We start from the raw sequence: 27,139 nt of genomic DNA on the forward strand, positions 1-27,139 counted from the left end.
CGTTTCTGTTATAAAATTTAGCAGATTAGTAATTTTTTCTTCATAAATTTTGGCCAAAATTCATACTACTACATATCTTTGGTAAAAATAAGTACAAATTGGTGGATATTATTTAGTCTTTGTGAAAGTTATAGAGTCCACAAGCTATGGTGCCAATATCTGAAAATTGATCACACCTGAAGTACTGACGGCCTATTTCCTTTTTTTTTTTTTTTTCACAAAATTGTCATATTATCAGGTTATTTTACACACACAGCATATGCATACCAAAAGACCCTGGAGAATACAACGGTGGTCGTTGCAAATTTTTATCTCACACGGTATTTGCACAGCAATTTTTCAAACGCGTTTTTTGGGGGGAAAAAACTGTTTTGTGCTTAAAAAACAAACAAAAAAAACAGTAAAGTTAGCCCAATGTTTGCATAAAGTGAAAGATGAAGTTATGCTGAGTAAATAGATATCAAACATGTCCCTCTTCAAAATTGCACATGCCCGTGGAATGGCGCCAAATGTCGCTACTTAAAAAATCCCCATAGGCGACGCTTTAATTTTTTTTTACTGATTACATGTTTTGAGTTGCAGAGGAGGTCTAGGACTAGAATTATTGCTCTCGCTCTAATGTTCTCGGCGATACCTCACATGTGTGGTTTGAACACCGTTTTCATATGTGGGCGGGGCTTACACATGCGTTCGCTTCTGCATGCCAGCACATGGGGACATGGGCGCTTTAATTTTTTATTTTTTTTTTATTGTTCATTTTACTTTATTTATTTTAGTTTGACATTTTTTTCCCCAAAAATATATTTTTGATCACTTTTTATTCCTATTACAAGGAATGTAAACATCCCTTGTAATAGGAATATGGGGTGACAGGTCCTCTTTACAGTGAAATCTGGGGGTCAATATGACCCCACATCTCGCCTGAAATAAAAAATAAAAAATAAAAAAAAGATTCTGGCTTTGATCGTACTGGCGAGTTGGTAGAAGCACCGGAGGGCGGTGAGGGGTGGGGGGCGTCTATGGCTGGGTATTTCAGGGTATCACCGAGTATGGCTGGGTATCTCCGAGTATGGCTGGGTATGGAAATTTATGGCAGGGTATTGCAGAGTATTGGCGGGGTATTGGCGGGGTACTACAGAGTAATAGCAGGGTACTGCAGAGTATTGGGGGGTACTCCAGAGTAATGGCAGGGTACTGCAGAGTAATGGGGGTTACTGCAGAGTAATGGGGGGTACTGCAGAGTAATGGCAGGGTACTGCAGAGTAATGGCAGGGTACTGCACTGCAGAGTAATGGCGGGGTACTGCAGAGTAATGGCGGGGTACTGCAGAGTAATGGCGGGTACTGCAGAGTAATGGCAGGGTACTGCACTGCAGAGTAATGGCGGGGTACTGCAGAGTAATGGCGGGTACTGCAGAGTAATGGCAGGGTACTGCACTGCAGAGTAATGGCCGGGGTACTGCAGAGTAATGGCGGGGTACTGCAGAGTAATGGCGGGTACTGCAGAGTAATGGCAGGGTACTGCACTGCAGAGTAATGGCGGGGTACTGCAGAGTAATGGCGGGGTACTGCAGAGTAATGGCAGGGTACTGCAGAGTATTGGCAGGGAATTGAGGGGTTAAATTCGGTGAGCAGCGATGTGGGCACTGCAGATGCAGCCCACATCGCTGCTGACACCGATCTCTTTCCCCTCCGCTGTACCGATCGGTACAGAGAGGGGAGGTAGGAACCGGCGTCATAACATGACGCCGGTTTGTTTACAAGTGATCACTCCCTCATTTGACGGAGCGATCACGTGGTAAACGGCCGCTATGTGGTCACGGATGCTCTCGAGTGCGCGCCCCAGGGGGCGCGCGAGAGCAGAATTCTGGGAGGCCGTTAATTAACGGCCTCTCAGAGTTAAACAACCGCCCTGAAGCCGTTAATCGGCAATGGGCAGTTGTTAAGTGGTTAAAGCTAGTTTACTAGCTATATAGGTGAGGTGAATATAGTGGTGTATACTGCGGTCAGGGCACAGACAACAACCACTACACAGCAGCAAGATAGGAAATCAGCCAAAAACGATTGGTGTGTAACTGTGTTGAAGGTACACAGAACACCCACTGCTTCAGATGCTAACACACTACACGAGGCCGCCTCAAAGGCGGCCTTATATAGTGTGGGGCGTGCACTACACAGCCTGAGCTATGATTGGCCACAGGCAGGATGCCTGTGGCCAATCATGGCTCTCCTCGCTGCTGGCGCTGCGATTGGCCAAGCATGCGGGGTCACAGTGCATGCTTGGCCAATCATGAGGCAGCAATGCACTGCGCCACCGCAGTGCATTGTGGTCCGCGCGCGCGCCACTCGAATTTTGACGCGAACGGCCAAAACGTTCGGAATTCGCCGAACGCCCGAACAGCCAATGTTCGAGTCGAACGTACGTTTGACTCGAACACGAAGCTCATCCCTAGTCACAACAATTTCACATATAAAAAAAAGAATGCTTGTAATTGTCGATCCCAGATTCACCTCATACATGTGTTATGTCATTGGCCATGTGGTCGGACTATGTTTGCACAGCTAGTAATTATTTTGTGGCTGCAAATTTGACCTGTAGGTTTGCAAAGTTCGCCTCCCATTGAAGTCAATGGGGCCCGCCACGAACGTTACGGTTCGCAAACTATCGGCCGCGTTCGCAAAACGTCCCGTCGGAAGTTCGTCCATCACTATCTGCTAATCCCTTCACTGGCTTCCCTTACACCACCGTGTAAAAATCAAAATGCTAACCATAACATGCAAGGCCATTCACAAAATCCCCCCATCTACATCACCAACCTCATCTGCAGATATCGCCCAAATCGTCCCTTTCGCTCCTCCCAGGACCTCCTGCTCTCTAGCTCCCTTGTTACCTTCTCCCATGCTCGGCTTCAAGACTTCTCCAGAGCCACTCCCATCCTCTGGAACTCCCTGCTCCAGTATGTCCGATCAGCCCCTAACCTGTCCACCTTTAGGAGATCCCTGAAAACTCATTTATTTGGGGAAGCCTATCCCACACTCACCTAACAACTGTCCCCGAGTCACTCCCATCAAATCATTCTCTGCAGCTATTACCTTTTGTACCATCCCCTCCCTTTAGAATGTAAGCTCTATGAGCAGGGCCCTCCTGTACCTTTTGTATTCAACTGTATTGTAATTGTGTTGTCCCCCCTATACATTGTAAAGTGCTGCGTAAACTGTTGGCACTATATAAATCGTGTATAATAATAAAAATAATAATAATAATAAAAGAGCCTATTTCCTAGGCCTATTAATGAGAAGGTTGAGAACATGTATTCCCATGATACCCAATCAAAGGCCTTTTCGGCATCTGTGGACAGCAAAATCTTTGAATTTTTTGCATGGTGAATTAAATTTTGTGTTTTGGTTATCGTATCCCTGGCCTTCCTGCCTGGCGTAAATCCAACTTGTTCTTGTCCTATAATTTGGGAGAGCAGAGGTCTCATTCTATTTGCTAGTATTTTTGCTAGCAATTTCAGGTCTACAATAAGTAAAGATATGGGTCTAAAATTTGAGCATTCTTTATGATCTTTGTCAGGTTTCTGGATTACTGAGATGTAGTCCATTAGAAAGGAGTTTGAGTTGTTTTTGTAATTTTGGCATGTGAATCCGTCAGGGCTCGGGCTTTTCCCAGGATTTAAGTCTTTGATTGCCTTCTGTATTTTATGTATTGTGATGACTTCCACTTCCGATTGTTCTATATCTCCTTTTTTAAGGGATGGAAGTTTGCTGTCTTCTAGCAATTTTGGGATTTTTTCTTCTGTGAAGTTTGGTAAATGTGGGGGTTTATGCTGTGGTTGTAAGTTGTATAGTTTGGTATAGAATTTGTGGAAGAGGACTGCCATCTTTATTGAGTTATTTTTAAGTGTCCCCTCCGCGTTGTGAATGGCCAGTATGTGGCTCGTGGTTTTGGTATCTTTCAGGGCTCAAGAATTTGTTTTGTGTGAGTTTGTTTTCTATTTTAGTGGTTAGGGATTGCTTGTGTTGTGTTTCAAGTCTGTCAATTTTGGTGGATAATGCTGTAATTTCTCTTTTGCATTCTTTTTTTCTCTTTGCGCCCCATTTTATTAGCTTTCCTCTAATAATACTTGTATGTGCCTCCCAATTGTTTAGGGGGTAGTGTCAGAGTTTGAGTTAATCTCAAAATAACTTTTGATTGAGTTATGTATATTTGCTTATATTATTTTGTCTGTTAACAGTGCTGCATCTAGCCTCCAATTAAAAACAGTGGATTTAGGTGTTTGTGGGTTTCAAACTTAAGGCTGTAGGTGAGTGGTCTGAGATTGAGATTATGTCTTGCAATGGTTTTGAGGTCTCTTTGGGTTATGAATATTAAGTCCAGTCTAGTGTACAGTGGGGCTAAAAGGTATTTAGTCAGCCACCAATTGTGCAAGTTCTCCCACTTAAAAAGATGAGAGAGGCCTGTAATTGTCATCATAGGTATACCTCAACTATGAGAGACAAAATGTGGAAACAAATCCAGACAATCACATTGTCTGATTTGGAAAGAATTTATTTGCAAATTATGGTGGAAAATAAGTATTTTGTCAATTTCAAAAGTTCATCACAATAATTTGTTATATATCCTTTGTTGGCAATGACAGAGGTCAAACGTTTTCTGTAAGTCTTCACAAGGTTGTCACACACTGTTGCTGATATGTTGGCCCATTCCTCCATGCAGATCTCCTCTAGAGCAGTGTTGTTTTGGAGCTGCCTGATTTTTGAAAGAATTTATTTGCAAATTATGGTTGAAAATAAGTATTTGGTCACCTACAAACGAGCAAGATTTCTGGCTCTCACAGACCTGTATCTTCTTCTATAAGAGGCTCCTCTGTCCTCCACTCATTACCTGTATTAATGGCACCTGTTTGAACTTGTTATCAGTATAAAAGACAACTGTCTACTACCTCAAACGGTCACACTCCAAACTCCACTATGGTGAAGACCAAAAAATTGTCGAAGGACACCAGAAACAAAATTGTAGCCTGTAGCCTGCAGCCTGTACCAGGCTGGGAAGACTGAATCTGCAATAGGCAAGCAGCTTGGTGTGAAGAAATCAACTGTGGGAGTAATATTAAGAAAATGGAAGACATACAAGACCACTGATAATCTCCCTCGATCTGGGGCTCCACGCAACATCTCACCCCGTGGGGTCAAAAGGATCACAAGAACAGTGAGCAAAAATCTCAGAATCACACAGGGGGACTTAGTGAATGACCTGCAGAGTGCTGGGACCAATGTAACAAAGGCTACCATCAGTAACACACTACGCCGCCAGGGACTCAGATCCTGCAGTGCCAGACGTGTCCCCCTGCTTAAGCCAGTACATGTCCGAGCCCATCTGAGGTTTGCTAGAGAGCATTTGGATGATCCAGAAGAGGATTGGGAGAATATCATATGATCAGATGAAACCAAAGTAGAACTTTTTGGTAGAAACACAACTCTTCGTGTTTGAAGGAGAGAGAATGCTGAGTTGCAACCAAAGAACACCATACCTACTGTTGTTTTGGATTCAGAACAAAAGTCCGATATTATTATATCTACCCCTGATCAGATTGAATATAAAAGCATGCACGCTTTGAAGTGATTAAGCTGACACTCAGTTCAGAATAAAAAAACTTCTGTTTAACATTTCCGCTTTTAAAGATTTTTATACAATTCCATTAACCAGTTGCCGACCGCCGCACGACGATGTACGTCGATAGCATGGCACGGGCAGGCATATTGGCGTACATGTACGTCCCTTGCCTCCCGCGGGTCGGGGGCCCGATCGGGCCCCCGCCCGGTGCCTGCGGCGGTCGGTATTCGTGCGGGAGCGATCCCGGACGAGGGGACGGCCATTCGTTCATGGCCACCCCCTCGCGATCGCTCCCGACGAATAGGAATCCCCCGTGACATCACTTCCTCTCCTGTAATGTAAACACAGGAGAGGAAGTGATGTATTCTCTCCTCCGTGTCGGTATTTTCCGTTCCGACACGGAGGAGAGCGGATCGGTGAGTTGCACCAACACTCTACACACACAGTAGAACATGCCAGGCACACTCACACCCCCCCTTTACCCCCCGATCACCCCCCCAATTACCCCTGCCCCCCAGTCACAGTGACACCAATGTCATTTTTTTTTTTTTTTTTTTTTTTTTTTGCATTGGTGTCATTTGTGACTGTAATAACTGTTAGGGCAGTTAGAGTTAGCCCCCTTTAGTTCTAATGTACCCCCCTAACCCCCCCAATAAAGGTTTAACCCCGTGATCACCCCCCGTCGCCAGTGTCACTAAGGCTGGGTTCACATTGCAGCGGTTTATGAGAACGAATGTGATTCGCACCGCACTGCAGTGCAAATCACATCCGATCTCTGTGCGATTCGAGTTCAGCCATTCGCCGCACCCGCCGCACCCGCCACACCCGCCGCACCCACCGCAAATTCGCACGGGACCCTTTTTTTGGCCCGCAGCAGAATCGGATCGCATGGGTGTTCACACCATGCGATCCGAGTTTGCAGATCGCACTGCGATATGCGAACTGATCTGGGGGTGTCAGTAACATTTCACTGACACTCCCAGCAGTTCGCATAGGGCAGTGTGAACTGCCGCCGGGAGGCATGCGATGCGGGAACCCGCCGCGGATTTGCGGCGTTTCCGCATCGCTCCAGTGTGAACCCAGCCTAATAAGCGATCATTTTTCTGATCGCCGTATTAGTGTCACAGGTGACGCTAGTTAGGCAGGTAGGTATTTAGGTTCGCCGCAGCTTTTTATAGCGCCAGGGACCCCCATATACTACCGCATAAAGCCCCCTGATTGCCCCCTAGTTAACCCTTTCACCAGTGATCACCATATAACTGTTACAGGTGACGCTGGTTGGTTAGTTATTTTTTATAGTTTCAGGGCACCCACCATTTATTACCTAATAAAGGTTTAACCCCCTGATCACCCGGCGGGTGTCATTTGTGACTAATAACTGTTAGGGCAGTTAGGGTTAGCCCCCTTTAGTTCTAAGGTACCCCCCTAACCCCCCCAATAAAGGTTTAACCCCGTGATCACCCCCCGTCGCCAGTGTCACTAAGGCTGGGTTCACATTGCAGCGGTTTATGAGAACGGATGTGATTCGCACCGCACTGCAGTGCAAATCACATCCGATCTCTGTGCGATTCGAGTTCAGCCATTCGCCGCACCCGCCGCACCCGCCGCACCCGCCGCACCCGCCGCAAATTCGCACGGGACCCTTTTTTTGGCCCGCAGCAGAATCGGATCGCATGGGTGTTCACACCATGCGATCCGAGTTTGCAGATCGCACTGCGATATGCGAACTGATCTGGGGGTGTCAGTAACATTTCACTGACACTCCCAGCAGTTCGCATAGGGCAGTGTGAACTGCCGCCGGGAGGCATGCGATGCGGGAACCCGCCGCGCATTCGTGGCGTTCCCGCATCGCTCCAGTGTGAACCCAGCCTAATAAGCGATCGTTTTTCTGATCGCTGTATTAGTGTCACAGGTGACGCTAGTTAGGCAGGTAGGTATTTAGGTTCGCCGCAGCTTTTTATAGCGCCAGGGACCCCCATATACTACCGCATAAAGCCCCCTGATTGCCCCCTAGTTAACCCTTTCACCAGTGATCACCATATAACTGTTACAGGTGACGCTGGTTGGTTAGTTATTTTTTTATAGTTTCAGGGCACCCGCCATTTATTACCTAGTCTCACTAGTGTACCCCTAAATTTAGGGGTGTCTACTTTCCAAAATGGGGTCATTTGGGGGGGGTTTGTGCCATCTTGGCATTTTATGGCCTTCAAAACTGTAACGCCCTTAGAAAGCCTGAAGGCGGTGCTTGGTTTTCGGGGCCCCGTACGCGGCTAGGCTCCCAAAAAGTCCCACATATGTGGTATCCCCGTACTCAGGAGAAGCAGCAGAATTTATTTTGGGGTGTCATTTCACATATGCCCATGGCATGCGTGAGCAATATATCATTTAGTGACAACTTTGTGAAAAAAAAAAAAAAAAAAAAAAGTTTGTAATTTTCCCGCAACTTGTGGCAAAATATAAAATATTCCATGGACTCAACATGCCTCTCAGCAAATAGCTTGGGGTGTCTACTTTCTAAAATGGGGTCATTTGTGGGGGTTTTGTGCCATCTTGGCATTTTATGGCCTTCAAAACTGTAATAGGTAGTGAGAAGTGAACTCAAAAATTTACGCCCTTAGAAAGCCTGAAGGCGGTGCTTGGTTTTCGGGGCCCCGTACGCGGCTAGGCTCCCAAAAAGTCCCACATATGTGGTATCCCCGTACTCAGGAGAAGCAGCAGAATTTATTTTGGGGTGTCATTTCACATATGCCCATGGCATGTGTGAGCAATATATCATTTAGTGACAACTTTGTGAAAAAAAAAAAAAAAAAAAAAAAAGTTTGTAATTTTCCCGCAACTTGTGGCAAAATATAAAATATTCCATGAACTCAACATGCCTCTCAGCAAATAGCTTGGGGTGTCTACTTTCTAAAATGGGGTCATTTGTGGGGGTTTTGTGCCATCTTGGCATTTTATGGCCTTCAAAACTGTAATAGGTAGTGAGAAGTGAACTCAAAAATGTACGCCCTTAGAAAGCCTGAAGGCGGTGCTTGGTTTTCGGGGCCCCGTACGCGGCTAGGCTCCCAAAAAGTCCCACATATGTGGTATCCCCGTACTCAGGAGAAGCAGCAGAATTTATTTTGGGGTGTTATTTCACATACGCCCATAGCATGTGTGAGCAATATATCATTTAGTGACAACTTTGTGTAAAAAAAAAAAAAAATTTTTTTTTTTGTCATTATTCAATCGCTTGAGGCAAAAAAATAAAATATTCAATGGGCTCAACATGCCTCTTATCAATTTCCTTAGGGGGTCTACTTTCCAAAATGGGGTCATTTGGGGGGGTTTTGTACTGCCCTGCCATTTTAGCACCTCAAGAAATGAGATAGGCAGTCGTAAACTAAAAGCTGCGTAAATTGCAGAAAACGTACCTTAGTTTGTAGATGTGACAACTTTTGCGCAAACCAATAAATATACAATTATTGACTTTTTTTTTACCAAAGACATGTGGCTGAATACATTTTGGCCTAAATGTATGACTAAAATTGAGTTTATTGGATTTTTCTAATAACAAAAAGTAGAAAATATCATTTTTTTTCAAAATTTGCGGTCTTTTTACGTTTATATCGCAAAAAATAAAAATCGCAGAGGCAATCAAATACCATCAAAAGAAAGCTCTATTTGTGGGAAGAAAAGGACGCAAATTTTGTTTGGGTACAACATTGCATGACCGCGCAATTACCAGTTAAAGCAGCGCAGTGCCAAAGTGTAAAAAGACCTCTGGTCATTTACCAGCAAAATGGTCCGGTCTGAAAGTGGTTAAAGAGTAAAGCCGCGTACACACGGGCGGACTGTATGGCCAACTTAGTCCGTCAGACAATCCGACGGACAGTCCGTCCTACTTTCGAATGAACGGACTTGACCACACACAGATGACGTACGACGGGACTAGAAATAGGAAGTCCAATACACAGCAATGCAACCTTTCGCCGTGTAAATCCTTTCTGAGCATGCGCCATACTTAGTCTGTCGAACTAGCCTACTCACGAGCGGATTGTCCGCTGAAACCAAAGTACGACGGACAATATTACGGAAATTCCGAAATACTTAGTCCGCCAGACTGCACGCTGAAAAAGTCCGCTGAAGCCCACACACGAGCGGACTGTCCGCTGAAATGTGTTTCGACGGACTAAGTTGGCCAGACAGTCCGCCCGTGTGTACGCGGCTTAAGAGATACATCAACAAGACTGGCGCATACAAACCACATATAAAAACATTAGGACAAAGTATGTGACAAAGTTTTGGCCTTTAGCTGGAATGTTCATGAGGAAGTGGCCATGTTCTTGCTTCTTTTTTAAACCATGTTATGTTGTTATATTTTTAATGTATTCTCAGAAGCAGGCGCAAACTTATGTTAACTGTTGCAGTCAGTCCAATTCCCAAGCAAGGGAAGGGTGACCTTTGCAAAATATGTGAATATGTCTTAAGGCTGATAAACTGAAGCTGATATGTGAGGCATATAAAACATGTACATATGTATATATATATATATATATATATATATATATATATATATATATATATATATATACATATACATCATGCTTATGGGGTGTTTCTCTGCAAAGGGAACAGGACTACTGATCCGTGTACATGAAAGAATGAATGGGGCCATGTATCGTGAGATTTTGAGTGCAAACCTCCTCCCATCAGCAAGGGCATTGAAGATGAAACGTGGCTGGGTCTTTCAGCATGACAATCCCAAACACACTGCCTGGGCAACGAAGGAATGGCTTCGTAAGAAGTATTTCAAGGTCCTGGAGTGGCCTAACCAGTCTCCAGATCTCAACCCCATAGAAAACCTTTGGAGGGAGTTGAAAGTCCGTGTTGCCATTCATTTTGAGTATACCTGGAATGTGTTTTAGTTTACAAGTCATTAAGATAACTGTAACCCCGTTACAGTAGTGTATTTAGGTTGTCTGCTGCCCTAGGTCTGACTAAACCCCTAATTTAAATGTGACCCACCCCTTTCTATCAAAGCCACACCCCTTGCTGTTAAATTTCATTGTGGGGACACTAGTTCTGAGGGCCGGGGGCAATGGATTCCCTTAATTTGCATAGATTTCCTCTCACTTCCTGTTCCGCTATGGGACAGGAAGTGAAGGGAAATCTCTGCAATGGGACAGGGATGGTAAAAAATAAACTGACAGGGGCTATAACCCTCCCTTATTCTATCCAAAACAAAAAAAAAGTGCTGCCTTTTATGGAGAGGACTAAGAAGATATAACCATGTCAATGGTGCAGCAGAGATCATATAGCACAGTGAGGAAGGTTTGTGGTTCAGGATAATAGGACAGTCAAAATTAGAAGCCCCCCCCCCCCCCCACACACACACACACAGTTGCCGAATGCCGGTCGCCCATGCAGCCGATTTATGGGGGCGCTAGACTAATTTTCCTCTCAGTCCAGTCCACACCATAAGATTGGCACTACACTAACAGTGTAGTGCAAGCCGGTGGGGACTCTTTCCGTGTTGCCCCCCCTGCAAAGTGCTGCTCTAGGCCTGGGCCTTTTTGGCCTAGGCCAGGATACAGTGTTGCCCCGCTATTCGTTTACACTAGAGTTATTATAACTTAACATTCCTATATATAAGCCTTAAGTAGTTGGCTGAATACAAAACAAAATATTACCAAATATTAACTTAATTTACAAGGTATAAGAAGCTTCAATCCACCTAGTCTTAGGGGAATATCAAGGCACTCCTGTTCGTGTGATTGAGTGTGAACCTCCCTTGAAGTTATATTTTCCTTCATACACATACTATTAATTGTCTACTTAAACCTTTGACATCGCTAATCATATAATATATATGCTGTAGTTTGATAATCAAGTGGTTTGGATTAAGTTCAGCTATGAATAATCTCTGATTTATAAAGCAAATGTTCTTTGTGATCAAGCACTGAATGTGGTAGATCTGATCTCAGTTCTTGATTGGATGGGTTCATATAGCTCTTCTCTTCCCTTGCTCCTCTTGGGAAAGTTTGTGTAATGTGTAGGTAGTACCTTTGGGTTGTTGACAAGTCACATGTTTGTCTGTCAAATGTGGTGGGTATCCAAGGGTATTGGGTAGGTATTTAGTTGTTTATGAGGGTTCCATGCTCACATAGAGAGATTGGTGCATAATGCCCTGTACACATTGTCGGACATTCCGACCACAAAATCCATCTGATTTTTTGTGACGGATTTTGGCCTAAACTTGTGTTGCATACACACGGTCGGACAAAGTTGTCGGAAAATCCGATCGTTTGGAACGAGGTGACGTTCGTTGCGTACGACGGGACTACGTAGAGGCTAGTAGCCAATAGCTTTGGTCTCATAATTTAATCTGAGCATGCGTGCCACTTTGTCCGTTGGAATTCTCTACAAACGATCGGAAAAAGTCAGATCAGATTTTTGTTGTCGGAAAATTTTAGATCCAGCTCTCAAACTTTTTCCACACATGGTCAGATTTTCCGGCAACATAATCCAAATCGGACCTTTTCCATCAGAATTTCCGACTGTGTGTACAAGGCATAAGAGAGGAAGAAGAAGATCCTCTACCTTCTTATGTCAGGGTATGCAAAAACAGAACTTGAATAGGTTTTATTGGTGAGAAAAACAAGGAAAGTGAAGAGCATACCCTTAACTTATTAGTGCTCTATATATTTCAGTGTGATAAAGATGTAAAAACATTACTTATAACTTCTGGATAAATTCTAGAAGAGAAAATTCTTTTGATAGAGTTTCTCTGTGAAATTAAAACCAAAACATTTTAAATGAAAGATTGCCATCTCGTGGGCAAACCTTGTAATTGCAGCTCTCTGTTCAAGCACATGGTGAACTATAAAGGTAGTTCCTATAAACCTTGAAAACTTCATTCAGCAATTTAGCAGCTAAAAGGCATTGTTAGATTTCAATGTAAAAACAGGGTTCCTCAAGTGGGACTTTAGAGGACCATAAACATTCAAAGAAGTAGAAAATTTATAAAATGAAATAAAATGTATTATAATCAATGGATAGCATGATACAAAAGATTTGGCATTTCAACAGATGAGGTAAGGGTTTTCTTCAGGGAAAAATGGGCTAGGGACTTCCTGATGAATACAAACAATCTACAATATTGATATAAATATAGACATAATTACACAAAAAAAAAAAATTACATATTTAATAAGCTAATAATCTTTACAGTTATTTTCAAAGAAAAAGCACAAAACGTAGATGTGAGTATCAGTACTCACCTCATCTCAAACAAAGGAGATCATAGCTCAGCAAGTAAAAGGAAACTATGATGCCAAAACAGCATCATAAAGCCAAAGCAAGATAGAAATAAACCATGTCCACATTAACCCCTGTGTTCAAAGCGTGCCTCCCACAAGGGAGGCCAGAGCAATCTCAAGGGGTAAACCAACACGGATCTGAGAATATTCGAAAGAAAGGAGTAATAAATAAATAATAAATTATAATGAAAATACATGAACTAATGCATAGAAAACAAATGGTCGCCCAAAAGAGTCGTCCCAGTATATGCAGGTAAACATACCTACTGCTTTAAGATTTAAGGGTTGAATCTTGCAGTGAAAAAGTTGTTTAAGGACTCAAACCACCTAACATTGGCCACTAATACTGAGACAGGGTTCAGCCACAGATGATAGTGTGAGAATATTTCATATTTGAAGGTAGATACACCCAGGAACTGGCTAGACAATCAGCAGCCAAACCTAAAAAGACAACAAATCAAAAATAGTATGCATTTATATTCCACTGGGAGAATTATCCCAGCATTTGTATTGCACAGGGAAAATTACCCCATCATCACAACAAATACTGTGCTCTTTAAACACAATCCCAGCACTGAGTCTTACCCACTGGATGTCATGGGTGTAGCGATTCCCTGTTTCTCCAGGACTATAGGGTTTTTATAGTGACCATGATAGGATCCATGATTCTGCTGACTGGCCTATAATTCCCAGGAATATGTCTCTGCCCTTTTTTGAATATTGGTACTACGTTGGCTTTTCTCCAATCAGTTGGTACCAATCCTGTCAGTATGCTGTCCACAAAGATTAGGAACAATGGCCTAGCTATAGCTTGACTGAGTTCTCTGAGGACACGCAAGTGTAAGCCATCTGGTCCTGCTGATTTATTTGTGTTAAGTTTATTAAGTCTTTCATTGACTCTGGCCTCTGTTAGCCACATGGGTATGTCACGCAGGTACACTGTAGTCATAAAGGGATGGATATTGTCAGCAACTTTACACAGGTACGCTGTGGCGTTTACACAATCCTCATTTGGTAATAAGGGGCCCAAAGTGTGCCTAGTAAATATCCCCCACACCATTACACCACCACCAGCCTGAACCATTGATACAAGGCAGGATGGATCCATGCTTTCATGTTGTTTATGCCAAATTCTGACCCTACTATCTATATGTTCAGCTGTAATCGAGAATTGTCAGACCAGGCAATGTTTTTCCAATTTTCCATTGTCCACGTTTGGTGAGCCTGTGTGAATTGTAGCCTTAGTTTCCTGTTCTTAGTTGACAGGAGTGGCACCTGGTGTGGTCTTCTGCTGCTGTAGCTCATCTCCTTCAAGGTTCGGTGTGTTGTGTGTTCAGAGATGGTATTCTGCATAACTTGGTTGTTGTTTATTTGAGTTACTGTTGGCTTTCTATCATCTCAAACCAGTTTGCCCATTCTTCTCTGACCTCTGACATCAACAAGGCATTTTTGTCCACACAACTTTCGCTCACTGGATATTTTCTCTTTTTCGGACCATTCTCTGTAACTTTAGAGATGGCTGTGTGTGAAAATCCCCATAGATCAGCAGTTTTTGAAATACTCAGACCAGCCCATCTGACACCAATAACCAAGCCACATTCAAAATCACTTAAATCCCCTTTCTTCAACATTCTGATGCTCAGTTTGAGCTTAAGCAAGCCATTTTCACCATGTCTAGATGTCTAAATGCATTGAGTTGCTGCCATGTGATTAGCTAATTATCAAATTGTATTACCAAGCAATTGAACAGGTGTACCTAATAAAGTATATATATATATATATATATATATATAGTATATATATATATATATATATATATATATATATATATATATATATATATATATATATATATATATATATATATATATATATAGTGTATATATATATACCCCCATCAAATCATTCTCTGCAGCCATTACCTTTTGTACCACCTCCCCTTCCCTTTAGAATGTAAGCTCTACGAGGAAGGCCCCCCTGTACCTTTTGTATTGTACTGTAATTGTGTTATCCCCCCTATACATTGTAAAGCACTGCATAAATTGTTGGCACTATATAAATCGTGAATAATAATAATAATAATAATAAAGTGGCTGGTGAGTGTACGTGTGAGTGCATTTCTTTTACTTAATAAATATGATATATTGTGGCAGGGAAACATTATGAGGCTATACATTTTTGTCTTTTGAGTGTATCAATCCTATAATGTAAAGCTTATTGGATTATTGGATTTATTTATTCAACCGTAGGTGTGCACAGCCAACTGCATTAGGGTGAGTACAGACTTCAGCGGTGCACAGAGTACAGGCTTCAGGAGTGTGCAGTGTACAGAGTACAGGGTTCAGGGGTGCACAGTGTACAGGGTTCAGGGGTGCGCAGTGTATAGTGTGAAGAGTTCAGGGGCGCACAGTGCACAGAGTGCATGACATTGTAAGGGAGATCGCTTCACTAACATTGCTTGATTACCAGACCCTTATCCGAGCACGCAGCCTGGCAGGTCAGGATATGAGGGGGACGGAATGAAAAAGACCCCCCTCCTGAACCATACCAGGCCACATACCTTCAACATAGAGGGGTGCTTTGGGGCAGGGGTTGTGAGGGTCTGTAGGCAGTGGGCAAACTGGAATATGGAAGCCCCCTTTAACAAGCGCCTTTCATGTGAACAAGTATGGGGTACAATGTACCCCTACGCATTTACCAAAAAAGTGTCAAAAAGTAATAAAGACACAGTTCTTAAATCCATCATCAATCATGATGCTGCCACACCGCTGGAATCCACAAAAAATAAAATAATAATAATCACTCTGCACTCATTGACGGTTGACCGACGAATGCCTTTGCCGCTATATGACAGTTCTTATATAGGTAAGGGCGGGCCACCTGGTGACGTCACCTGGCAGCATCACCCCCTTGTGATGTCACCTACCGGTCTGTGACATGACTAGGGGGCAGTGCCACCAGTTGATCTAGCCAGGTGGGTCCACACTTACCTATATAAGAACTGTCAAATGACAAGCCAGTCATTCAGACAGATTTTTTATTTTTTTTGCTCTTTTTCTGGTCTGGCAGTGCAGCAGCGGTGTGGTTGATGATGGCTCTACGTCAGGGGACACAGTTTTTTTATTTTTTACTAAAGGAATTCTGTGTTTTTCTTACTTTTTGACACTTTTACTTTTTCACATGAGGGGGCGGGATCTGGGGGCCCCCTTATTAAAGGGGGCTTCCAGATTCCAATACGCCCCCCTGCCCGCAGACACCCACAACCACAGCCAGGGTTGTGGGGACGAGACCCTTGGCCCCATCAACATAAAGAAAAGGTGTTTTGGGATGGGGAGGCATGTTGAGGGCATGTGGCTCACTCGTTCTCCCCTTTTCCTGACCTGCCAGGCTGCATGCTCAGCTAAGTGCCTGATATGGACTAGGGGGGACCCCATGCTATTTTTTTTTTTTTTACGATTTTCTTAATTTTTTTTTTCCGCTGACAGCAGGGAAGCCCACTGACAGCTGATGACTCATGGCCCAATCACGCGGCTTAAAAACAGCTTTTACATTGCAGGGTGTTTGGCGGGGCAAACACCCTACAAATTCGGGTGCACTCTGAACAGGGCGAACAGCCAATGTTCGGCCCAAACTCATGCTCGGGCCAAACTGATCACCCAACACTAATTATAAACTCTGCTAGGTAGAAGAACTTGTAATGACTTTAGAATTGTGAAAGCTTTGATGGTCCCTAGTCAAATTTTTATTCAAGGGCTTATTCACAGGGATGGGTAATAAAATTAGGTGGCAGAGCTGTAATTTTACCACTCCCCTTAACCGCTTGCCGACCATATAACTTACATATACGACGGCAAGGTGACTCTGCTGCGCAGGATCAGGTACCTAGTATGTGATCCTGCAATTTTTCGAGTCTTGGGGGGCAAATGCGAGCCGCCGGCGACCCACTACCACAGAGATTATACACAGCGGGAGCTGATCTGTGAGGACCACCCACTCATTGTCCACCAGCACCCTCCAATCATTAGGCAGAGAGCCAGAACGGCGATCTGCCTATATAAACAGGGCAGATCATTGTTCTGTCAGTAGGGGAGGCATTGATCCTGTGTTCCTGTGAAGCAGGACATGGATCAATGCCTTCTGCTAGAAACACACAGTTAACCCTTTGATTGCTCCTGATGTTTAACCCCTTCCCAACCAGTGTCATTAGTACAGTGTTCATTGTATTAGTGTCACTGGTCCCCAAAAAATGTCAAAAGTGTCAGTTAGTGTCCGATTTGTCTACCAAAATATTGCAGTCCCTCTATAAGTCACTGATCGCCGCCATTACCGATAAAATAAATAAATAAATAAAACTTCCATAAATATATCCCATAGCTAGTAGATGCTATAACTTTTGCGCAAACCAATCAATATACGCAATTTTTTTTAACCAAAAATACGGCAGAAAGTAAAAAATAATTTATAAATTGTCAACATTTTTGTTTGCAGCACAAAAAATAAAAAACGTAGAGGTAATCCAATACCACCAAAAGAAATGTCTATTTGTGGAAAAAAAGATGACAAAAAATTTTGGGTACAGCATCGCACAACCGTGCAATTGCCAGTTAAAGCAACGCAGTGCCGTATCGCAAAAAATGGCCTGGTCATAAAGGGGGGGATATTCTGGAGGTCAAGTAGTTAAGCTGCAATGGCAGCCAGACACATTCTGTTAAGCTACGGCTCCCCTCTGTCAGTAAAGCAACACGGAACAAAATAAATTTGCTCAATTACCTCATCAACACATACAGTGCCAACACGGATGATTGCTAATAATAGGATAATCACACGATAATCTCATGCAAAATCTGGCAGGCTGGTTGTACCCAAGTTGATGGATCAATCCATCAACTTGGTTCATTCAGCCTGCCCATGCATGGCTAAAATCTTAGCTGGTTCCTGCTGAACCAAATGAGATTCGAACATGCTATGATCGACCTAAGTGTCTGCTGCAGCTGATAATGCTGAGTGACAACAGGAGAGAACCGATACCGGGAGAGCAACAGATGTGGGCAGGAGACCTTATTGGACTCTGAATTCACCCTGTTGGCAAGCCACTCACTGGCAGAAGTGGGAGCTTACTGATCACCTAACTGCACTAATGGAGATAAAAAAAAAGACAAATTATGTTATTCGTATCTTAATTGTACAGTACGGGAGACAGGCAAAGTATTCATAGACCTTGGGTTATAGGTTTGTAACTTTCATGTGATTGGCCATCGGCAAAGCTTTTGAGGACAATCCCTCTGGGCACCTCCCCTATAAACCTATTCTTCTCCTTAGGTCCTTAGTCTCTCATTTTATTTTTTGTTCTAAGGTAAGCTTAAGTAGTTTATCTTCAGATTCTTAACCACTTAACAATCAGCCCATAGCCGAATGACGGCTACAGGGCGGTTGTTTAATTCCGCTCTTGCGCGCCCCCTGGGGATCGGTGTCAGCAGCGCTGTGGGCTACATCTGCAGTGCCCACATCGCTGCTCACCGAAATTAAACCCCTCAATTCCCTGCCAATACTCTGCAATACCAGCCAATACTCTGCAATGCCAGCTAATACTCTGCAATGCCCACCAATACTCTGCAATACCCACCAATACTCTTCAATACCCTGCAATACCCGCCAATACTCTGCAATATTCGCCAATACTCTGCAATACCCGCCAATACTCTGCAATACCAGCTAATACTCTGCAATACCAGCTAATACTCTGCAATACCCACCAATACTCTGCAATACCCAGCAATACTCTGCAATACCCAGCAATACTCTGCAATACCAGCAATACTCTGCAATACCCAGCAATACTCTGCAATACCCGCCAATACTCTGCAGTACCCACCAATACTCTGCAGTACCCGCCAATCCTCTGCAGTACCTACCAATACTCTGCAGTACAATTCCAGCCAATACTCTGCAATACCCTGCCATAAATTGCCATACCCGGAGATACCCAGCCATACTCGGAGATACCCAGCCATACTCGGTGATACCCTGCAATACCCAGTCATAGACATCCCCCCTCCTGCCACCCTCTAGTGCTTCTACCGACTCGCCAATACAATCAAAGCCAGAATCTTTTTTTTTTTTTTTTTTCAGGCTTCTTAGCTTAGAGGTGAGATGTGGGGTCTTATTGACCCTATATCTCACTGTAAAGAGGACCTGTCATGCCATATTCCTATTACATGTGATGTTTACATTCCTTGAAATAGGAGTAAAAGTGATCAAAAATGTATTTTTGGAGAAAAAAATGTCAAACTAAAATAAATAAAGTAAAATGAACAATAAGAATTTTTTATTTTTTTTTAAAGCGCCCCTGTCCCCATGAGCTTGCATGCAGAAGCGAAGGCATACATAAGTCCCGCCCACATATGAAAACGGTGTTCAAACCACACATGTGAGGTATTGCTGCGAACGTTAGTGAGAGCAATCATTCTAGCCCTGGACCTCCTCTGTAACTCAAAACATGTAAGCAGTAAAAAAAATTAAAGCGTCGCCTATGGGGATTTTTAAGTAGCGACGTTTGGCGCCATTCCACGAGCGTGTGCAATTTTGAAGAGTGACATGTTAGGTATCTATTTACTCGGCGTAACTTCATCTTTCACATTATGCAAAAATTGGGCTAACTTTACTGTGTTTTTTTTCCAAAAAAAAAGCATTTGAAAAATTGCTGCGCAAATACCGTGCGAGATAAAAAAAGTTGCAACGACCGCCATTGTATTCTCCAGGGTGTTTGCTAAAAAAACATATATGATGTTTGGGGATTCTATGTAATTTTCTAGCAAATAAATGATGATTTTTACACGTAGGAGAGAAATGTCAGAATTGTCCTGGGTGCTCCAGAACGCCTGATGGCGCTCCCTGCATGTTAGGCCTCTGTATGTGGCCACACTGTGTAAAAGTCTCACACATGTGGTATTGCCATACTCGGGAGTAATAGCAGAATGTGTTTTGGGGTGTAATTTGTGGTATGCATATGCTGTGTGTGAGAAATAACCTGATAATATGACAATTTTGTGAAAAAAAAAAAAAAAGTAAAAAAAATCTTGATTTTGCAAAGAATTGTGGGAAAAAATTACAATTTCAAAAAACTCATCATGCCTCTTACTAAATACATTGGAATGTCTTCTTTCCAAAAAGGGGTCATTTGGGGGGGTATTTGTACTTTTCTGGCATGTTAGGATCTCAAGAATTGAAATAGGCCGTCAGTACTTCAGGTGTGATCAATTTTCAGATATTGGCACCATAGCTTGTGGACTCTATAACTTTCACAAAGACCAAATAATATCCACCAATTTGTACTTATTTTTACCAAAGATGTAGTAGTATAAATTTTGGCCAAAATGTATGAAGAAAAATTAATAATCTGCTAAATTTTATAACAGAAACGAAGAAAAATTCATTTTTTTACAGAATTTTTGGTCTTTTTTCTTTTATAGCACAAAAAAATAAAAAACGAGCGGTGATTAAATACCACCAAAAGAAAGCTCTATTTGTGTGAAAAAAAGGACAAAAATTTCATATAGGTCCAGTGTTGCATGACTGAGTAATTGTCATTCAAAATGTGAGAGCACCGAAAGCTGAAAATTGGTTTGGTTATTAAGGGTGTTTAAGTGCCCAGTGGTCAAGTGGTTAAACTCATCAATCATCTTGGTCACTGCCTTCTAATATCATAAATAGAAGCAGCCCCTCTAAATCAGTCCAACCTCAGTTAAACTTTGGGAGCCATACCCAGACCCTATGTTTTTGGGGCAGCCTGTAATGTTACCTTGAGCATTGGATCCTGACATGGGTACTTACCTTTGGTTCGGGGCTATGGTTCATTGCTAAGGAACCCTGACCCAGAGAGAGAGAGAGAGAGAGAGAGAGAGAGACCAAAACAAAAGAGCAAATTTGCAGATGACATTTGTTTTTTCTTGTCAAATTTGTTTATTGAATTTTAACAATTAGTGTACATAAGTACATATGGTGGCAGCAAAATAAAAGATCACATATATGGTAATAATATTGAATTGTAGTTCCAACATAAACTAAAAATTGTTTAACTAAAACAATTTTAGCAAGAATCTAACTACTCAAAAGATTGCGTCACACATTGTATAAGAGAGGATAAAACCAACTTAAATCAGGTTAATTCAAGATGACGACCTCAGATTAAAAAAAAAAAAAGTTCTTAATTATTATCAAGAGTATAGTTTTTAAATAAAAATATAAAAAAAGAAATAATTTATTATAGAATCTAAAATCTTATACTACATATTGGAATTATGTATAATTGGTATGATGATAACCAAGGAAATAAAAATTCTGGATACTATGGGGGTCATTTACTATAGCGCCAGGAAGTACTGGGCACTATGACAAATAATATCGTCCATTTTAGCCAAATAAAATTTCAGCAGGCGAAAGTGCGAATGAAAATTAGCGCTATCAGCGGCGAACATACGTTAATAAATTCAAAATCAGCGCTAATTAGCGCTAATCCGTGCAAATTTTCACGCATTAGCGCAGCGGGGCTATAGTAAATGACCCCCTATGTTTGTAACAAAACCATACCATATGGACATTCACTACTGTGGATGAATTTATTCAGAGAAGGAGTACATAATACTACTGCTGGGTTCCCGCCACTGGAAAATCATGGCATGGGAAAGCAAGAGCTGAGAAGGTTAAATGGGCAATAACTTTTTTTCTCATCTTCAATAATTAAAAAGAGCCCTTGCTGACTTCATACATTAAGGTGGAATTGAACCCTACTACCCTTTGTGGTAATAAAAAAATATTGATTTTGGTTTCTGCTAGATCTAGAGTTGCCCCTGTACGATTTTTCCCTGGACAGTCTGGTTTTTGAATGATGTGTTCGGGTTTCCTTCTGTCCCAGGCACATCATTCACATGGACTGCACAGAGAGTGACATGTCTCCCCTCTCCCTGATAGCAGCTTAGTTCAGCAGAGAAGAGTGTCAGTATATCAAAGCTCCTCCCCTCCTCCTCCTTCTCCATCCTGTACACACAGGAGGAGGAGGGGGGGAGCAGGGATGCGCGCTGATATCGGGTCTGTAGAAAGTTTTTATTATTCCCTGTAGATGGAGGGAGGGGGAGAGAGCAGCTGAAAAGGAGGACAAAGTAGAAAATATGTGTTGTGATCGGTAGGATCGTTAGGGTTAGGAGGATATGTGCTGGGGGGGCTTTGGCAAGGGGGGGGGGGTATGCTAGAAGTGTGGATTGGATTTGAAATCTGACAACCTCTCCTATCTTTCTTCCTTCTCAAAGGACCCCTCCAGCACAATATCCTACCCCTCTCCCTTGCACTTGCCCTCTTCTCTCACAAAGTGCCCCCCCCAGCACATATCTGACCCCTCCAGCACCCCAGCACATATGGGCACAGGCTGCATATGATGCACACAAAGGTTGTATGATTGACACAGAGACTGCACATGATGGACACAGTGGCTGTATGATGGGCACAGAGGCTGCATATTATGGGCACAGAGACTGTATGATTGACATAGAGGATGCAAATGATGGACACATTGGCTGTATGATGGGCAGTGGCACAGAGGCTGCATATGATGGACACAGTGGCTGTATGATGGGCACAGAGACTGCATATGATGGACACAGTGGCTGTATGATGGGCACAGAGGCTGCATATGATGGGCACAGAGACTGTATGATTGACATAGAGGATGCAAATGATGGACACATTGGCTGTATGATGGGCAGTGGCACAGAGACTGCATATGATGGACACAGTGGCTGTATGATGGGCACAGAGGTTGTATGATTGACATAGAGGCTGCAAATGATGGACACATTGGCTGTATGATGGGCACAGAGGCTGCATATGATGGACACAGTGGCTGTATGATGGGCACAGAGGCTGCATATAATGGGCACAGAGGCTGCATATGATGGGCACAGTGGCTGCATATGATGGGCATAGCGGCTGCATTTGATGGAGCACAGCAAGGCTTAAATTGATTTCTTTTTCAGAATTTTTCAGATTGTTTGCGCCCCCAAAATTTTTTTTAATGCGCAACAGCCATCACTGCCCACCAGCACATATCTAACTCTCCCCCCCCCCGCTAGCACTAGCCCTCTCCTCAGGACATATCTGACCCCTTTACTATTCTCTTTTAGGCCACCAAAAGTTTCCCAGGTCTTTTACAATCTTATATCATATAACCCTATATATTTATATAAAATGCTGCCGCTAAAGTGTTTGGGTTTGGCTTGAAGAAAAAGTGGCAACCCTAGCTACACGGCCTTGGATGTTTAAAAATGAAAGATTGGATTTATTTTCATGATACCAGACCCCCCCCCCCCCCCCCCCCCCGCCTACTGAAGATAGCATAGTTCTGGCCTCTATTTATATCTGCAGTTGCCATGGCGTTGCACATGTAATCAGCTGTGACCAGGAATGGAGGTGAATGAAACTGGAACCAAGGTGTATCATGTCACTTCCTCATTCAGGAAGTGTGGGGGGGGGGGCAGAACGAGACAGGGAGAGAGAGAGAGAGAGAGAGAGAGACACAGAGAGAGAGACAAAACGAGACACAGAGACAAAAAGGCCAGAGAAACAGAGACAGAAAGAAAGACCTCAAAGAGACTGAGAGAAAAAAAGAGAGACATTAGTTGAGAGAGAGACACAGACAGAGACAGAAAGAGACAGACAGAGACAGACAGAGAGAGATAGACAAAAATAGAGAGAGAGACAGAGAGAGAGAGACAGAGACAGAGGGAGAGAGAGACTGAAAGAGACAGGGAGAAAAAGAGAGGGACAGAGAGAGAGAAAGACAAGGAGAGAGAGACAGAGACACATAAACAGAAAGAGACAAAGAGATCCTGAGAGTGCTAGGGCCTAAGCCTCAAGTGGCGCAGTGTTCTATGAGGTGGGGGCAGGGTGTATAGTGAGGGGTGCAGTGTTCTATGGGGTGAGTGCAGGGTGTATAGTGAGGGGTTGCAATGTGTATAGTAAGGGGTGCAGTGTTCTATGATGGGGTGCAGGGTGTATAGTGAGGGGTGCAGTGTTCTATGAGGTGGGTGCAGGGTGTATAGTGAGGGGTGCAGTGTTCTATGGGGTGGGTGCAGGGTGTACAGTGAGGGGTGCAGTGTTCTATGGGGTGGGTGCAGGGTATACAGTGAGGGGTGCAGTGTTCTATGGGGTGGGTGCAGGGTGTACAGTGAGGAGTGCAGTGTTCTATGGGGTGGGCGCAGGGTATACAGTGAGGGGTGCAGTGTTCTATGGGGTGGGTGCAAGGTGTACAGTGAGGGGTGCAGTGTTCTATGGGGTGGGGGCAGGGTGTACAGTGAGGAATGTGGTGTTCTATGGAATGGGTGCAGGGTATACAGTGAGGGGTGCAGTGTTCTAGGGGGTGGGTGCAGGGTGTATATTGAGGGGTTGAAATGTGTATAGTAAGGGGTGCGGTGTTTTATGGGGTGGGAGAAGGATGTAAAATAAGGGGTGCAGTGTTCTATGAGGTGGGTGCAGAATTTATAGTGAGGTTTTGCAATGTGTATAGTGAGGGGTGCAGTGTTCTATGAATTGGGTGCAGGGTGTATAGTGAGGAGTGCAATGTTCTATGAATTGGGTGCAGGGTGTATAGTGAGGAATGCAATGTTCTATGAATTGGGTGCAGGGTGTATAGTGAGGAACGCAATGTTCTATGAATTGGGTGCCGGGTGTATAGTGAGGAACGCAATGTTCTATGAATTGGGTGCAGGGTGTATAGTGAGGAACGCACTGTTCTATGAATTGGGTGCAGGGTGTATAGTGAGGGGTGCCGTGTTCTGTGAGGTGGGTGCAGGGTGTATAGTGAAGGGTTGCAATGTGTATAGTGAGGGGTGCAGTGTGTATAGTGAGGGGTGCGTTGTTCTATGAGGTGGGTGCAGGGTGTATAGTGAGGGGTGCGTTGTTCTATAAGGTGGGTGCAGGGTGTATAGTGAGGGGTGCAGTGTTCTATGGGGTGGGTGCAGGGTGTACAGTGAGGCGTTCAGTGTTCTATGAGGTAGGTGAAGGGTGTACAGTGAGGAGTGCAGTGTTGTATGGGGTGGGTGCAGGGTGTACAGTGAGGGGTGCAGTGTTCTGTGGGGTGGGTGCAGGGTGTACAGTGAGGGGTGCAGTGTTCTATGGGGTGGGTGCGGGTGTACAGTGAGGGGTGGAGGGTTTTGTGGGGTGGTGGCAGGGTGTATAGTGAGGGGTTTAGGGTTCTGTGGGGTGGGGGCAGGGTGTATATTATGGGGTGCAGGGTTCAGCGAGGTGGGGGCAGGGTGTATATTGAGGGGTTTAGGGTTCTGTGGGGTGGGGGCAAGGTGTATTTTATGGGGTGCAGGGTTCTGTGGGGTGGGGGGAAGGGTGTATATTGAGGGGTTTAGGGTTCTGTGGGGTGGGGGCCGTGTGCATATTGAGGGGTGCAGGGTTCTGTGGGGTGGGGGCAGGGTGTATATTGAGGAGTGCAGGGTTCTGTGGGGTGGGGCAGGGTGTATATTGAGGGGTTTAGGGTTCTGTGGGGTGGGGGCCGTGTGCATATTGAGGGGTGCAGGGTTCTGTGGGGTGGGGGCAGGGTGTATATTGAGGAGTGCAGGGTTCTGTGGGGTGGGGCAGGGTGTATATTGAGGGGTTTAGGGTTCTGTGGGGTGGGGGCCGTGTGCATAGTGATAGGTGCAGTGTAGGTCAGTATAGGGTGCGGGGTGCAGGGTAGATGGGAGGTGCAGAATAAGGAGTGGGCTCCTGCAAGGGTCAGGAGAAGAGTAGAGGGCAGAGGACAGTGTTAGAGGGGACCCCAGATAGCCCGGCAGGGTCAGAAGCACCACAGATCAGAGCCCTCTGTACCAATCAGAGCCGGGCAGGGAGGGAGGAGCTGGTACTTATGAGATTGGGCAGCCAGCAGTGGAGCCTAGTCTCTTCCTGCAGCACATCCACTTAAGGGGAGGGGGCGGAATTGCAAAGGAGGGACCCGGGACACATGGGAGAGATTGACACAGCCAGCAATCCTCTGCACTCGCATGCGCTGAGAGCAACAGCAGCACTAAGACTAAGCTCCTGAAACTTCATCACTTTATATCTTTTAATGGGCAAAATTGAAAGACAAAAACAGGAAAATTGAGACTACACACAAGACAGAGATGAACAAGAAGAAAAAATGCAATGAAAAAGAAGAGACTAAAGACAAAAAGTGCAAAAACAGCAAAAAAAGCAAGACCATCTAGCGGACAAGTATCCAGCATCAGAGCACATCCAGAGCTGAAGGATTCAAACAAACAGTGACACAACGTAGGACCATCTTGCTATAACAGCAAACAGAAACATTTAGAAAATATTTGTTAACCAAACCTCTATACTTAAAAACAACAAACAGCAGACTAGTGAGACTCATCAACCTCCTAAAATTAACAGTACAAAGCCCAACAACAGCCAAGACAACTCCAACAATCCAGAAACCCCAAACAAACCATTATCAAACCACAAGAACAGGCAACAAACTCCTGAATTTTTTTTAATAATAGACTCAAATGGGAAATACCTTAACACTAAATGGCTTTTCCCAGGAACAAGAGTCTCCAAAATTCACTGTTCCACAATTGAACAGGCAACGGGAGTCATCAACGATCCATATTTCACTAACCACAAACAATATTCAGGAACAACAGGACATTATCGTGGACAAATTACTGCAACTAAAAGAGACTGCACAGCAAAAATTCCCACAGTCCAAAGTAATTCTGCCCTCCCTTCTTCCAAGTAGGGACATACCAAACAGCATAATCGAACAAATCAACACAGAGCTGGCAGACAAAATCAGGTCAAAGCCTTCCATTCACCTGGCACAACACCATTCTATAATGCCCCAACACCTCTATGACAACAAACATCTGAACAAACAAGGGTCAGTCACCTGGGAAGAGAATTCAAAGACATTGTTCTTGAGAGAACTCACAACCCTGAACTTGGCACACCCCATTCTCAGACGGACACAATTAAAACTGCAAGACCCCAAACCTCACCACTAATACAATACAACAACAATACACTCAGCTAAAAAACAGGGCCACGAAGATGGCAAGAATGGAGTAAACCACCCGCCCCAAGACAGACGTTAAGATCACTACAGAGCAGAGAAAAGGAGGAGATAAGAACCCTCCTCAGCACATTATGCAATAAACTATGTGACTGAGCAAAAAAAAAAAAAGACA

Source organism: Lithobates pipiens, unplaced genomic scaffold, assembly GCF_037356315.1.
Source record: "Lithobates pipiens isolate NorthernLeopardFrog02 unplaced genomic scaffold, aLitPip1_a1.2 Scaffold_13, whole genome shotgun sequence".
Classification (NCBI taxonomy): Eukaryota; Metazoa; Chordata; class Amphibia; order Anura; family Ranidae; genus Lithobates; species Lithobates pipiens.